The sequence below is a fragment of the Salvelinus alpinus genome, chromosome 32 (assembly GCF_045679555.1).
Source record: "Salvelinus alpinus chromosome 32, SLU_Salpinus.1, whole genome shotgun sequence".
In the NCBI taxonomy this organism is placed as follows: Eukaryota; Metazoa; Chordata; class Actinopteri; order Salmoniformes; family Salmonidae; genus Salvelinus; species Salvelinus alpinus.
In genome coordinates this window covers 30,656,096-30,670,358 of record NC_092117.1, presented here as the reverse complement: position 1 = coordinate 30,670,358, position 14,263 = coordinate 30,656,096, and positions in this window count along the sequence as shown.

Here is a 14,263-nt window from a genome sequence, read left to right as displayed (position 1 = left end):
TGCAGCTATATACAGGGAGTACCAGTACCAGATCAATGTGCAGCTATATACAAGGAGCACCAGTACCAGATCAATGTGCAGAGGTCCTTAGGTATTTGAGGTAAATATGTACATGAAGGCAGGATAAATTGACTAGGCATCAGGATAGATAATAATAAGGTATTTGAGGTGAATATGTACATGAAGGCAGGATAAATTGACTAGGCATCAGGATAGATAATAATAAGGTATTTGAGGTGAATATGTACATGAAGGCAGGATAAATTGACTAGACATCAGGATAGATAATAATAAGGTATTTGAGGTAAATATGTACATGAAGGCAGGATAAATTGACTAGACATCAGGATAGATAATAATAAGGTATTTGAGGTGAATATGTACATGAAGGCAGGATAAATTGGCTAGACATCAGGATAGATAATAATAAGGTATTTGAGGTAAATATGTACATGAAGGCAGGATAAATTGACTAGACATCAGGATAGATAATAATAAGGTATTTGAGGTGAATATGTACATGAAGGCAGGATAAATTGACTAGACATCAGGATAGATAATAATAAGGTATTTGAGGTGAATATGTACATGAAGGCAGGATAAATTGACTAGACATCAGGATAGATAATAATAAGGTATTTGAGGTGAATATGTACATGAAGGCAGGATAAATTGACTAGACATCAGGATAGAAACTCATCAGAGTAAAATAAAGAACAGAGTAGCAGCAGCCAATTCTGAGTGTAGAAGTGTGTGTGTGTGTGTGTGTGTGTGTGTGTGTGTGTGTGTGTGTGTGTGTGTGTGTGTGTGTGTGTGTGTGTGTGTGTAGTCTCTCCCTTCCATCTGTTGTATTGAGGGAGTTGTTAGTTAGTTAGTTAGTTAGTTAGTTAGTTAATGAAGCATATATTCATCATCGCTCCTCTCTGGTCCTTAGTATATTATAAAGGTTGTGGGTGTGGGCTTCTGCAGAGCCTTAAACTGAGCCCATTACAAACGCTTTGACCCAGCATTTTACATGTTTGAGTAATTGTATAGAACTTTCCTTAATCCTTCAGGGTTAAAGAGCTACATCCGTTTCCGATATTATAACAACAAACAAGTTACTGCAAACTGTGACACATCAGAGCCTTTGACTGGGGTTATTCAGACCAGTGTTTCAGTGTGTTATGAGACATCAGAGCCTTTGACTGGGGTTATTCAGACCAGTGTTTCAGTCTTGTGTTATGAGACATCAGAGCCTTTGACTGGGGTTATTCAGACCAGTGTTTCAGTCTTGTGTTATGAGACATCAGAACCTTTGACTGGGGTTATTCAGACCAGTGTTTCAGTGTGTTATGAGACATCAGAGCCTTTGACTGGGGTTATTCAGACCAGTGTTTCAGTCTTGTGTTATGAGACATCAGAGCCTTTGACTGGGGTTATTCAGACCAGTGTTTCAGTCTTGTGTTATGAGACATCAGAGTCTTTGACTGGGGTTATTCAGACCAGTGTTTCAGTCTTGTGTTATGAGACATCAGAGCCTTTGACTGGGGTTATTCAGACCAGTGTTTCAGTCTTGTGTTATGAGACATCAGAGCCTTTGACTGGGGTTATTCAGACCAGTCAGTGCTTCAGTGTATTCAGGACCATGGAAAGCAGACTGCAGTGAAGCAGTGTAACTAAGGATCGGCCCCTTTCTTTCAATTTTCGTCTAAATGACGTACCCAAATCTCACTGCCTGTAGCTCAGGCCCTGAAGCAAGGATATGCATTTTCTTGGTAGCATTTGAAAGTAAACACTTTGAAGTTTGTGGAAATGTGAAAGGAATGTAGGAGAATATAAGACATTAGATCTGGTGACAGATAATACAATTTTTTTTTAAACTGTTTTTGTATTTTTTCTGTACCATCATCTTTGAAATGCAAGAGAAAGGCCATAATGTATTATTCCAGTCCAGGTACAATTTAGATTTTGGCCACTAGATGGCAGCAGTGTATTTGCAACGTTTTAGATTGATCCAATGAACTATTGCTTTTACGTTCAAAATTTGGTATAAAGACTGTCCAAATGTGCCTAATTTGTTTATTAATAACTTGTCATCTTCAAAACCGTGCTCTCTCCTCAAACAACAGCATGGTATTATTTCACTCTAATAGCTACTGTAAATTGGACATTGCAGTTAGATTAACAAGAATTTAAGCTTTCTGCTAATATCAGATATGTCTATGTCCTGGGAAACGTTCTTGTTGCTTTCAAACTCATGCTAATCGCATTAGCCTACATTAGCTCAACCGTCCCGCAGGGGACCCACCAATCCTGAAGAAGTTTACGTTTTTAATATGGAACAGAATGGCCTAGTTAGTACTGTATGTACCATTAAGACAGAATGAACAGGTTTTATATCTATGGTATGCACCTCATTCATGTTTTAGTTAGGTTTATGAGTTTCAAAAATATAGAATCACATCATGAACTAGTAGGACTTTCTGTGTGTCCCTTTAAATAGCCCAGCCAGGGGTAGATGTTCACTCCAGACAAAAAAGAGAGAGAGAGAGAGAGAGAGAGAGAGAGAGAGAGAGAGAGAGAGAGAGAGAGAGAGAGAGAGAGAGAGAGAGAGAGAGAGAGAGAGAGAGAGAGAGAGAGAGAGAGAGAGAGAGAGAGAGACTTACTTTGAAGTTAAGAGGTGCCATCTACCCGACTGGCGGGCCAACTGGAGGGGAGACTAGAGACTCCGCCTCCATTCCAAATGGCACCCTATACCCTATAGTGCACTAGGGATCAGAGGGCTCTGGTAAAAAGTAGGGGATAGGGTGCCATTTGGGAAAAAGAGTGTGACCTCATGCCAAGTGAAGTGGCACCAGGTGATTGTCAACCTGCTCATCTCTTTATTGTCCTTCCTGTCTAGTCAACAAACAGGATACAGTCTGAGAGAGCATGGAGGAATACGTTAACTTTATTTAAAGCTGTGCTGATATTTTATGTATGTCACTTTTTAGTTCAATATGAATATCAATCAATTAAAAATTAAAAAATCTTCCTTAATTATGGTATGGAACTATAAACGTTTTATGAGCTTTTTACCATTTTAGCTGGAGCTTATCGATACTCATTCAGCCAATACATCTCTTTGTTTAGGCATGAAGCTGACATATAAAGCACACTATCTTATACATCTTAATAGAATGCTTGTGGATATATCATGAATGCTTTGTGGTTAGAGTACTGTAGTAAATCATTACTGAGATGAGAGAGACCTAATAGGTTTACTATACCTAATCGGCATATTGGTCCCCTTTGAACTCTACAGAAATTGTTCCCCAAAGACCCCCCCCCCCCAACACATACATACGCACACACACACACACACACACACACACACACACACACACACACACACACACACACACACACACACACACACACACACACACACACACACACACACACACACACACACACACACACACACACACACACACACACACACACACACAGGAACGGCAGAGAGAGAAAGCTGTGTATAGGGAAGTGGTTTTCTATTTTTGTGACCTCCATCTCTCTAGCAATTATCACTGTCACCACGGCAACCGGTGCAGACCTGGGTTCAAATACTATTTCCAATCAATTCAAATACTTGATCTATGTTTGATTGAGCTTGATTGGCAGAAGCCCCCTGTTGATCCCAGTAAATGTACTCTTTGTGGGTGTTCTCTATAGAACAAGGCTCAAACCCCTTCCAATCCTACTCTGTTCCTAGATCACTTCCTCTCTCACCCTTCTGCCTGACTATAGAAGAGCAGTCTTCACTCAATTCCAGACAACTAGTAGCGTACAACTGATTTCCAGGGGAGCTTCAAAGAAACACATTGAATTGCTAACCTTTCTAGTGAACGGTAGCAGTAGTCACTGCAGGAAGCTTGGTGGATGACCTTTCTGCAGCCGAACGATAATGATGATACCAGGAGGATTATTCAAATCCGTTTCAAGTTAAAGAGGTTGAATTGAGACATGTTGGTCAGTGATAATAACAAGCCTGTCCTCCAAGTAGGCTGCTCTCTCTGCACGTGAACAAACTGATCGTGACATTCTTCCACCTCATAATTGTGTTAAAATGATGTCCAGCTTTTCAAACACGCTATTGATCATTCATTCAAATGCCCGTATATATTGATTTTTGTGTGGAAAAGTCCTCATCCTCCACCTTCTAATTCAGTCTGAGTAGAAAGCACCCGCCTGGGGTCGTTGAGTTGACTAGCAAGTAAACACTGGCTCACAGAAACACAGAACCAATAGAATAGTCGCAAAAGTGTAATCTCCGCCCATCTGGCACTCCTGGCAGGCTAAAACAAATGCTCAAAGTATTTGAAAGATATTGAATAGTATTTAAACCCAGATTTGATATCTTGCTGCTTTAGTCCCGCATCAACGATTCAATCGATCCGTCTTCCTTTTGACCTGACCTACTGAAGAACTAATGTCTTCTTAGATAGGGAGATGGAAATGAATACAACACCGTGGCATTGTGTGGTATTTCTGAATTGGCAATGAGCCCGAGAGAGTAGGCAGACTTCAGGCACTTAAATGTTGTTCTCACTTCCCACCAAACTTGTTCTAACAGATATATCTAAAATTAGTCTCCTAAAATGGCAGGGAGCTTAGCAACACACTATTGCAGGCCCCACACTAGCATACCACTTAGAATGCATCAAGGCTATTACAATTTAAATTTGAACATTTTAGTCATTTAGCAGAAGCTCTTATCCAGAGCGACTTACAATTCATCTTAAATTAGCTAGGTGGGACAACCACATTTAATGGTCATAGTAAGTACACTTTTCCTCAGTAAAGTAGCTATCAGCTAGTAAGGTCAGAGCTAGTAAGGAAAATAATAAAAAGTAAAGTGTTAGTTGTCTATGTATTGGGCTAGCATTGTGATTAGTTATCTATGTATTGGACTAGCATTGTGATTAGTTGTCTATGTAATGGGCTAGCATTGTGATTAGTTATCTATGTATTGGACTAGCATTGTGATTAGTTATCTATGTATTGGACTAGCATTGTGATTAGTTATCTATGTATTGGGCTAGCATTGTGATTAGTTATCTATGTATTGGACTAGCATTGTGATTAGTTATCTATGTATTGGACTAGCATTGTGATTAGTTGTCTATGTATTGGACTAGCATTGTGATTAGTTGTCTATGTATTGGACTAGCATTGTGATTCGTTATCTATGTAATGGGCTAGCATTGTGATTAGTTATCTATGTATTGGACTAGCATTGTGATGAGTTATCTATGTATTGGGCTAGCATTGTGATTAGTTATCTATGTATTGGGCTAGCATTGTGATTAGTTATCTATGTAATGGGCTAGCATTGTGATTGGTTATCTATGTATTGGACTAGCATTGTGATTAGTTATCTATGTATTGGACTAGCATTGTGATTAGTTATCTATGTATTGCACTAGCATTGTGATTAGTTATCTATGTATTGGACTAGCATTGTGATTAGTTATCTATGTATTGGACTAGCATTGTGATTAGTTATCTATGTATTGGACTAGCATTGTGATTCGTTATCAATGTATTGGGCTAGCATTGTGATTAGTTATCTATGTATTGCACTAGCATTGTGATTCGTTATCAATGTATTGGGCTAGCATTGTGATTAGTTATCTATGTATTGCACTAGCATTGTGATTAGTTATGTATGTATTGGACTAGCATTGTGATTAGTTATCTATGTAATGGGCTAGCATTGTGATTGGTTATCTATGTATTGGACTAGCATTGTGATTAGTTATCTATGTAATGGGCTAGCATTGTGATTGGTTATCTATGTATTGGACTAGCATTGTGATTAGTTATCTATGTAATGGGCTAGCATTGTGATTGGTTATCTATGTATTGGACTAGCATTGTGATTAGTTATCTATGTATTGGGCTAGCATTGTGATTAGTTATCTATGTAATGGGCTAGCATTGTGATTGGTTATCTATGTATTGGACTAGCATTGTGATTAGTTATCTATGTATTGGGCTAGCATTGTGATTAGTTATCTATGTAGTGGGCTAGCATTGTGATTAGTTATCTATGTATTGGGCTAGCATTGTGATGAGTTATCTATGTATTGGGCTAGCATTGTGATGAGTTATCTATGTATTGGGCTAGCATTGTAAGTGGTATGCTAGCGTGCACACTGAAATATACAGGCCTGTGTACTACATCCATGTTGACTTCAGTATACAGTATGTACAACTCTCTAGCTCTGGGAAATGTAGCTGTGGCATATTGACTTCAGTATACAGTATGTACAACTATCTAGCTCTGGGAAAATGTAGCTGTGGCATGTTGACTTCAGTATACAGTATGTACAACTATCTAGCTCTGGGAAAATGTAGCTGTGGCATATTGACTTCAGTATACAGTATGTACAACTATCTAGCTCTGGGAAAATGTAGCTGTACCATATTGACTTCAGTATACAGTATGTACAACTCTCTAGCTCTGGGAAAATGTAGCTGTGGCATATTGACTTCAGTATACAGTATGTACAACTATCTAGCTCTGGGAAAATGTAGCTGTACCATATTGACTTCAGTATACAGTATGTACAACTATCTAGCTCTGGGAAAATGTAGCTGTACCATATTGACTTCAGTATACAGTATGTACAACTCTCTAGCTCTGGGAAAATGTAGCTGTGGTATATTGACTTCAGTATACAGTATGTACAACTATCTAGCTCTGGGTAAATGTAGCTGTACCATATTGACTTCAGTATACAGTATGTACAACTCTCTAGCTCTGGGAAAATGTAGCTGTACCATATTGACTTCAGTATACAGTATGTACAACTATCTAGCTCTGGGAAAATGTAGCTGTACCATATTGACTTCAGTATACAGTATGTACAACTATCTAGCTCTGGGAAATGTAGCTGTGGCATATTGACTTCAGTATACAGTATGTACAACTATCTAGCTCTGGGAAATGTAGCTGTGGCATGTTGACAGGCTTGTTGACAGGGCCAAATAGTCTTCATTGGGGAACTGACTGTGGTAGACTGTGTCAGATCCCAGCGGTTCTAAAGGGCAGAGAGGTTAACCAGGGGCTGTAAAACACAGCATCAACATAACCACACTGCTCCTGCCCTGCCTTGCCTGAATTCCCCTCTCGTTGTCAGTGTTCAACTCTCCAGAGGCCTGCTGAAGGCTAGAGTAACACAGTGGAAACGTAGTGTGAACTAGAGGTCTGTCATCAGACAGCTAGGGGTGTCAGTGGAGGGACTGGTGCCAGATCTGTTAGTGCTGTCTGTAGGAGTCTCAGTGGAGGGACCCTACTGTAGCCCACTATGGCCTGGTGCCAGATCTGTTAGTGCTGTCTGTAGGGGTCTCAGTGGAGGGACCCTACTGTAGTCCACTATGGCCTGGTGCCAGATCTGTTAGTGCTGTCTGTAGGGGTGTAAGTGGAGGGACCCTACTGTAGCCCACTATGGCCTGGTGTCAGATCTGTTAGTGCTGTCTGTAGGAGTCTCAGTGGAGGGACTGGTGCCAGATCTGTTTGTGCTGTCTGTAGGGGTCTCAGTGGAGGGACTGGTGCCAGATGTGTTAGTGCTGTCTGTAGGAGTCTCAGTGGAGGGACTGGTGCCAGATCTGTTACTGCTGTCTGTAGAGGTCTAAGTGGAGGGACTGGTGCCAGATATGTTAGTGCTGTCTGTAGGAGTCTCAGTGGAGGGACTGGTGCCAGATCTGTTAGTGCTGTCTGTAGGGGTCTAAGTGGAGAGACTGGTGCCAGATCTGTTAGTGCTGTCTGTAGGGGTCTCAGTGGAGGGACTGGTGCCAGATCTGTTTGTGCTGTCTGTAAGGGTCTCAGTGGAGGGACTGTTGCCAGATCTGTTAGTGTTGCCTGTAGGGGTCTCAGTGGAGGGATTGGTGCCAGATCTATTAGTGCTGTCTGTAGGGGTCTCAGTGGAGGGACTGGTGCCAGATCTGTTAGTGCTGTCTGTAGGAGTCTCAGTGGAGGGACTGGTGCCAGATCTGTTAGTGCTGTCTGTAGTAGTCTCAGTGGAGGGACGGTTGCCAGATCTGTTAGTGCTGTCTGTAGGGGTCTCAGTGGAGGGACTGGTGCCAGATATGTTAGTGCTGTCTGTAGGATTCTCAGTGGAGAGACTGGTGCCAGATATGTTAGTGCTGTCTGTAGGATTCTCAGTGGAGAGACTGGTGCCAGATATGTTAGTGCTGTCTGTAGGATTCTCAGTGGAGAGACTGGTGCCAGATATGTTAGTGCTGTCTGTAGGATTCTCAGTGGAGAGACTGGTGCCAGATCTGTTAGTGCTGTCTGTAGGGGTCTCAGTGTAGGGACTGGTGCCAGATATGTTAGTGCTGTCAGTAGGAGTCTCAGTGGAGGGACTGGTGCCAGATCTGTTAGTGCTGTCTGTAGGAGTCTCAGTGCAGGGACTGGTGCCAGATCTGTTAGAGCTGTCTGTAGGGGTCTCAGTGGAGGGACTGGTGCCAGATCTGTTAGTGCTGTCTGTAGGGGTCTCAGTGGAGGGACTGGTGCCAGATCTGTTAGTGCTGTCTGAGTATTGGGAAAGATGGCACTAACAGATCAAATCAAATCTATTTCTATTTGTCTCATGTTTTGTAAACAACAGGTAGACTAACAGTGCTTACGAGTCCCGTCCCAACAATGCAGAGTTAAATATAAAGATACAGAATGTATATTTTAAATAGAAATAGTGAAACGAGGAAAAAATACACAATGAATAACAATAATGAGTAAAAAATCAAATGGCTACATACAGGGAGTACCAGTACAGTACAGAGTCGATGTGCAGGCGTACGAGGTAATTATGTACATATATGTAGGGGTAAAGTGACTAGGCAACAGGATAGGTAATAGACTGAGCTATAGCAGCAGCGTATGTGGAGCAGTAGCAGTAGCAGCAGCGTATGTGGTGGGTGAGCGTGTATGTGTGTGTGTGTGTGGTGTCAGTATGCATGTGTGCATGTTATGTGTGTGTGGGTGGATGTAGTGTGTGTGTAATGCTTGTTGAGGTGTCAGACAACACACAAACACACACACACTACAAGACAACACACAGATCTAGGACCAGGCTACAAGACAACACAAACAGATCTAGGACCAAGTTACAAGAAAACACACAGATCTGGGACCAGGCTACAAGACAACACAAACAGATCTAGGACCAGGCTACAAGACAACACAAACAGATCTAGGACCAAGTTACAAGAAAACACACAGATCTGGGACCAGGCTACAAGACAACACAAACAGATCTAGGACCAGGCTACAAGACAACACAAACAGATCTAGGATCAAGTTACAAGAAAACACACAGATCTGGGACCAGGCTACAAGACAACACAAACAGATCTAGGACCAGGCTACAAGACAACACAAACAGATCTAGGACCTTGTTACAAGAAAACACACAGATCTGGGACCAGGCTACAAGAAAAAAAAATATATAATAATAATAATATATAGTACCAGTCAAAAGTTTGGACACACCTGCTCGTTCAAGGGTTTTTCTTTATTTTTACTATTTTCTACATTGTTGAATAATAATCAAAACTATAAAATAACACATATGGAATCATGTAGTAACTAAAAAAGAGTAAAACAAATCAAAATATATTTTGGATTCATCAAAGTTGCCACCCTTTGCCTTGATGACATATTTGAACACTCTTGGCATTCTCTCAACCAGCTTCATGAGGAATGCTTTTCCACAGTCTTGAAGGATTTCCCACTTATGCTGAGCACTTGTTGGCTGCTTTTCCTTCACTCTGTGGTCCAAATCATCCCAAACCATTTCAATTGGGTTGAGGTCGGGTGATTGTGGAGGCCAGGTCATCTGATGCAGCACTCCATCATTCTCCTTCTGAGGTCAAATAGCCCTTATACAGCCTGCAGGTGTGTTTTGGGTCATTGTCCTGTTGAAAAACAAATGATAGACCCACTAATCGCAAACCAGATGGGATGGTGTATCGCTGTAGAATGCTGTGGTAGCCATGCTTGTTAAGTGTGCCTTGAATTTTAAATAAATCACTGACAGTGTCACCAGCAAAGCACCCCCACACCTCCATGCTTCACAGTGGGAACCACACATGCGGAGATCATCCTTTCACCTACTCTGCGTCTCAAAAATCACAGAACCAAAACCAAAAATCTCAAATTTGGACTCATCAGACCAAAGGACAGATTTCCACCGGTCTAATCTCCATTGTTTGTGTTTCTTGGCCCAAGCAAGTCTCTTCTTCTTATTGGTGTCCTTTAGTAGTGGTTTCTTTGCAGCAATTTGAACTGATTCACACAGTCTCCTCTGAACAGTTGATTTTGAGATGTGTCTGTTACCTCTGTGAAGCATGTATTTGGGCTGCAATTTCTGAGGATGGTAACTCTAATGAACTTATTCTCTGCAGCAGAGGTAACTCTAGGTCTTCCTTTCCTGTAGCGGTCCTCATGAGAGCCAGTTTCATCATAGCGCTTGATGGTTTTTGCGACTGCATTTGAAGAAACTTTAAAAGTTCTTGACATTTTCCCGATTGACTGACCTTCATGTCTTAAAGTAATGATGGACTGTCGTTTCTCTTTGTTTATTTGAGCTGTATACCACCGCTACCTTGTCACAACACTAGTTGTGACTCCAACCTAAGTGTATGTAAACTTCCGACTTCAACTGTACATCATGTACCATATGTTACGTTCCCCAGTTTCTGTGTTGTATTTGAGTGTGTGTGTTTCAGGAGATGGCTTCCTGGAAGCCTCCCCAACCAGCTGATTGGTCGACTCAATGGCTAATGGATGATTAGAGAGCTGACCCCGCCCCCTCATCAAGAAGCAGCTGACACTAATTACCTTTGCCACCTGAGGAATATAAAAGCCATTGTTCTGTTCAGGAGGGGAGAAATCATTAGAAGGAGAGAGAGAGAGAGAGAGAGAGAGAGAGAGAGAGAGAGAGAGAGAGAGAGAGAGAGAGAGAGAGAGAGAGAGAGAGAGAGAGAGAGAGAGAGAGAGAGAGAGAGAGAGAGAGAGAGAGAGAGAGAGAGAGAGAGAGAGAGAGAGAGAGAGAGAGAGAGAGAGAGAGAGAGAGAGAGAGAGAGAGAGAGAGAGAGAGAGAGAGAGAGAGAGAGAGAGAGAGAGAGAGAGAGAGAGAGAGAGAGAGAGAGAGAGAGAGAGAGAGAGAGAGAGAGAGAGAGAGAGAGAGAGAGAGAGAGAGAGAGAGAGAGAGAGAGAGAGAGAGAGAGAGAGAGAGAGAGAGAGAGAGAGAGAGAGAGAGAGAGAGAGAGAGAGAGAGAGAGAGAGAGAGAGGGAGAGAGAGAGAGAGAGAGAGAGAGAGAGAGAGAGAGAGAGAGAGAGAGAGAGAGAGAGAGAGAGAGAGAGAGAGAGAGAGAGAGAGAGAGAGAGAGAGAGAGAGAGAGAGAGAGAGAGAGAGAGAGAGAGAGAGAGAGAGAGAGAGATGATAGGCAGGGTGAGATCATTGAAGGCTGAGGAATGCAGAGAGTTTGATTGTGAGAGAGATATTTGCTAAGAGAGGAGGCTGATGGCTTTGGGTTAATTTACTATGTTAGTTGTTGTTGGTAGCAGCTTTGCTATGTTCTGTGTTTGTTGTTCTTTAGTGGCCTGAGTTAGTTTACTCAGTTTTGTTGTAAAGTGTTTGAAATTGTTAATAATTATTCTGTTTCATTTGTTCCCAGGGGGGAAGGGGAAGGCACTTAGGGAGTGTTTAGGCAAGAGGCCAGCGGGCATACATATACCCGTAGTATATTCATTGTCTAGGCACACTAGGTAAGACCTGGGCGGACCACCCCCTGTATTTTGGTTTAGGGCACCAGGTGGTGTTAAGTTAGGTAAGTTAAGTGAGTAGGCAGGTTAGATAGGAGAGGGGAGCTTTGATATTTACTTTCTTTGCTTTGGTTCCGTCCAGCCCCTTTTCCCCATATTACCGTGTAGGAAATAAATCCTAGTAAACGGTAAATTCTTCCTTTTTTGTCCTTTCTCCCACCTACAGTTCATACCTCTTGCACTTCACAGAGAGCTGGGTTGTAGCAGGGAGTTGCGTTTCCTCTTCTCAGAGGCGTGCGTAACACCATACATCTCCCAACAAGACATCACTAACACAGTATAATATACATGATGTACCATACATCTCCCAACAAGACATCACTAACACAGTATAATATACATGATGTACCATACATCTTCCAACAAGACATCACTAACACAGTATAATATACATCATGTACCATACATCTCCCAACAAGACATCACTAACACAGTATAATATACATTGTGTACTCTTTCTGGTAGGTGAAGAAAACTTTCAAAATAATGATTGAAACTGGAAGACGTTTAGATACCGTGTAGGGTACATCTTGTCAGAGCAATTGAGAATGTACCATGGCAACCTATAAATGTACAACATTTTGTAACAGACTCAGCCGTTAAGGCCAAAATGCTTGTAGCTTTATGTTTCGTTTCATGTGATATACAAGAGCCTTACAACACAATGGGCTATTGAAAAATGGGGGAAAAAGCTGACCCAAAAAGCCAAGATGGACAATGTAATGTAAGTTAATGTGAAACCAATAGGCCTCCAGCAACGTTATGAAAGATTAGCTGTTCATCCATCCACAGTACATGTAATAACAGTCTATCTTTTTTTCAGCTCAGTGAAGTTAGAGATTACTGTGTAGAATACTAGCAATCCTTTCATTCATCAGTTCATCAAACAATAAGGATGTTATACAGTGAAAGGCAACATGTCAAAGTTGTCGAGTTGATTTAACTGGGGGAACCACTAACCCCATGCTGGTCTCTCAAAGGAACAACACAAATGGACCTATTTTTAAGTGTAGTGATCTCAGCCAGCCTGTTTGTGAGTACTGCAAGCTCTGGGGTCTGTAAAAACCACGAAGAAAACATTTCTGAGCATAGCCTAAAGGTCCCTGTGGTCAGGATGTCTGTTGTAGAAGATGGACGTTGAGTGTGTCTCATAGTGAGAAAGGTATTCTTCAGTCTCTGTCCATCCCAAAGGACCACAACCATAGAATAGAAAACTGGACAAACAAGCATAAACAAACGTGACCTGTGCAGAATATTGAAATATTAAGTCACTTTCTAAGTGTGTTCAGAAACAGAAACCTGACTGCACATTTGTATGTGTCTATTGTTTTCTATTGTTAGTATTACTGCACTGTTGGAGCTAGAAATATAAGCATTTCACCTGCAATAAATAACATCTGAAAATATATGTGTATGAACCAATAAACTGTGATTTGATTCGAGCCTTATATTGTTTCCCCTTGTCGGTATTTCCGTCCCACCTTTGACCCCCTATCTCAAATGAAAGATGACCTTCAGTGTCTTATGAAAAACCTATCAAAGAAAGCCTGTGGAAGGAATCGGCTCATTGTGCCTGAACTCAACAGAACCACACAATAATAAAGACCATAAAAGAAGAGTTATTACTGTAGGAACAGTTGTTATTTTCTCCAAGGTGATGCTAGGTAAAGCTAGAGAGTTCTATATAGGCTGTGTTAACACAGGAAGCCCAAGTCTCATCTTTTGCCACAACATTGGTCTTTTGAACAATCAATCAGATGTTTAGCCAAAAAATGGGCAAAAGATCAGAATTGGGCTGCCTGTGTAAACACATCCATAGTGCTTGTTATTTCTTCTCGGAGATAGTGGAAAGTTAACATCTTAACACCAGTCTTTTATCTATAGTATGTAGCCCCAGGGATCACCACTGTGTACAGGAGATAGTGGAGAGTTAACATCTTAACACCAGTCTTTTATCTATAATATGTAGCCCCAGGGATCACCACTATGCTGATCCTTCATATTTTATATCTGTGTACAGGCATTAGTACTAGAAGCCATTGATTAAGCATCACTGTGGTGATGACTAGAAGGTAAATAAAAACTACAGCCTGCGATGAGTTAGCACTGTTTTTTATATATACTGTACTGAAGCCAGCTACATGCCATCTTGTAGGCTAATAATGACCACTGTGACAGATTAAATCAATGCACTGGTATCTAGTGCAGTGATGAAAAGTGCATGGTACACAAAATAAGATGGGCCAGCCTCTTTATTATCAACACTTTTAAAGAGGACACAATAAATATCACTAATGTCTAGTCCTTGAAAAACAAATGGCAATGCCAACCCCAAGTTGAAGGTCCAAAGCAATCCCTGAATTAACGTTAGAAAGTGATAGATTAACAACGTAAATACAGCAATAA